This window comes from Aethalodelphis obliquidens, unplaced genomic scaffold (assembly GCF_003676395.1).
Source record: "Aethalodelphis obliquidens isolate GAN/ISIS:26980383/991018 unplaced genomic scaffold, ASM367639v1 scaffold30, whole genome shotgun sequence".
NCBI classification, from domain to species: Eukaryota; Metazoa; Chordata; class Mammalia; order Artiodactyla; family Delphinidae; genus Aethalodelphis; species Aethalodelphis obliquidens.
Window position 1 is genome coordinate 15,954,921 of NW_020837974.1, and position 2,965 is coordinate 15,957,885.

Sequence of the window (2,965 nt, forward strand, 5' to 3'; positions counted from 1 at the left end):
GTGTGTGTGTGTGTGTGTGTGTGTGTGTGTGTGTGTGTGTGTGTGTGGTGTAGGGGAACAGTACTGGGCCCAGCTTATGCAGAAATGTGAAGATATGAGAACTACAAGTGGTTCAGTACAGGTAAAATGCAAATCACAATTGGGCCAAAGATGAAGCCTCATGGAAAGGCAGGAACCGCGAATATCATACTGAACTATTTAAACTTTATCTTATGAGTTACGGGGAGCCACTGAAAACTTTGCCCAGGGGATTGATAAGATTTAGAAGAATATATAATTTTCCTGGTATAAGTGGGGAAAATGGACTAAAGGTAAAGCAGGATGAGATACGAAAATAGTTAAGAGACTAGTTCTAGATCAGAAATGATGTCTATACAAAGGCAGTAATATGAGGAAAAGAGAAAAGGGAAGAATTTGAGAGATTTGAGGTGGAAGATAGGCTCAGAAGAACTTGATAACTGAATGCACGAGGGTGAGTGAAGGAGAATCTAGGAGAACTACCATGTTAGTAGCTTGGGAAACTGGGAAGACTGTTACTCTCTGAGATGGGGAATACAAAAGAAAAATTAATTAGCTTCTGGACCCATTGAGTTTCGAAATATAGTTGATTTACAATGCTGTGCCAATCTCTTCTGTACCGCAAAGTGACTCAGTTACACACATTCTTTTTTTTATATTCTTTTCCATATGGTTTATCACAGGATATTGAATATAATTCCCTGTGCTATACAGTAGGACCTTGTTGTTTATCCACCCTATATATAATAGTTTGCATCTGCTAACCCCATACTCCCAGTCCTTCTCTCCCCGCCCCCTCCCCCTTGGCAACCACAAGTCTGTTCTCTGTCTGTGAGTCTGTTTCTGTTTTGTAGATAGGTTCATTGGACCCACTGAGGTTTTGTTTTTTTCTTATACATTTATTTTTATTTTTGGATGCGTTGGGTCTTTGTTGCTGCGAGCGGGCTTTCTCTAGTTGCAGCGAGCGGGGGCTACTCTTCATTGCAGTGTGCAGGCTTCTCATTGCTGTGGCTTCTCTTGTTGCGGAGCACAGGCTCTAGGCGTGCGGGCTTCAGCAGTTGTGGCACGCGGGCTCAGTAGTTGTAGCACAGGGGCTCTAGAGAGCAGGCTCAGTAGTTGTGGCACACAGGCTTAGCTGCTCCGCAGCATGTAGGATCTTCCCAGACCAGGGCTTGAACCTGTGTCCCCTGCAATGGCAGGCGTATTCTTAACCACTGCACCACAAGGGAAGTTCCCCCATTGCGTTTTTTGGGTTTTGTTTGTTTGTTTTGCGGTACGTGGGCCCCTCACTGTTGTGGCCTCTCCTGTTGCAGAACACAGGCTCTGGACACGCAGGCTCAGCGGCCATGGCTCACGGGCCCAGCCGCTCCGCGGCATGTGGGATCTTCCCGGACCGGGGCACGAACCCATGTCCCCTGCATCGGCAGGCGGACTCTCAACCACTGCGCCACCAAGGAAGCCTCCCCATTGAGTTTTGATGTATCTGTGGCACATTCTGGAATGGGGACATGTCTGGATCCAACATTGGGCAGAGGGATATTTGGGAATAAAGCTTTGATAAGAGTTTGATATAGGGCTTAGATTCAGGAGTCACCAGCACACAGATAATGAAGTTCAAGTGATGGGTGTGGAAGAAGTCACCCAGGGAAACTGTAGGCATATAAAATGATAAAAGGCTGAAGTCAGAGTGGACTGGGTAACACCAGAGTTTGACAGTTGGTCCGAAGAAGAAGAATCAGTTAAAGAAATAGAGAATGGAGTGGTCTCGGAGGTGAAGGGAAGGAGGAGTGATGCACTCAAAGGCAAGACAGAAATTTCAAGGAGTGGTTAATGCCTCTGAGAAGTCAAGAAAAGGACAGACTTCAGTTTCTTTAGCTTTGGCAATCAGAAGGTCACTTATAATCTTGACAAAGAAAGTTTTGTCTGGAACCTGAAAGTTGGAGCCAGGCTGCAATTGGTTAAGGAATGAATGGGAAGTGAGGAAATACAGCAGCAAGAATTGAATATTTCAAGAAGTCTGGCTCTAGAAAGGCAGAAAATATGTAAGTAATATTTATGGGGAATGTAAGGAAGGAGTTTTTTTTTGTTTTTGTTTTTTCCTAGACAGGGGAGACGTGAGCATGAGTTAGAGTAGAGGCTGAAGATTCAGGAAAGAGGAGATAATCGATGGAGCAAGGTCTCAGAAGAGATTGGCAAGGATGCTTTATGTAGGTGTTGGAGCAGGAAACTTTAAGAGAGAAGAAAATAGAGTGAAGGTATAGGTAAGTTTGTATGTGGAGTAGGTAAAGAGTGAAACTTGAGGGAGTTAACACCTAGCCTTTACTTGTTCAGTCAAATAAGTAAAGTTACTTGCTGTGTCAGTCAGGTTCTACAAGAGAAAGAACCATGAAGAGTTATACGTACATATATACATAAAGAGATTTACTGCAAATAATTGGTTTATGCAGCTGTGGAGGCTGGCTAGGCAAGTCTGAAATCTGTAGGGCAGGCCAGCAATCTGGAAACTTCCAGGCAGGAGGAGATGGTGCAGAGTCTGCAGGTGGAATTTCTTCTTCCTCAGGGAAACCTCACTTTGGCTCTCTTTTCTTCCCTTCAGAATACGTTATTAGGTTATCAAAACCTACACTTTTAGTAACTTCATTTTATTTTTCAAAAAAGTTTTACCGCTTTATTAAAATATAATTGACAAATAAAAATTGTAACATATTTAATGTACAAAGTGATGATTTGATATACACAGTGAGTCCCCAAGCTCCCACTGCAGAGCGCAACAGGGAGAGCCATGTCAAGGGAACACAGGGCCAGGCCTCTTGAGCAGCCCCAAGAATAGAGAGGCCTCAACCTGCACAAGCTGATGCAGTCATCCAGGAGACAGCTGAGGTCAAATCCCTAAACAACCATCCCGACAGAACCAATTCTCTAGTAACAGAAGACTCCCTTTTAGGCT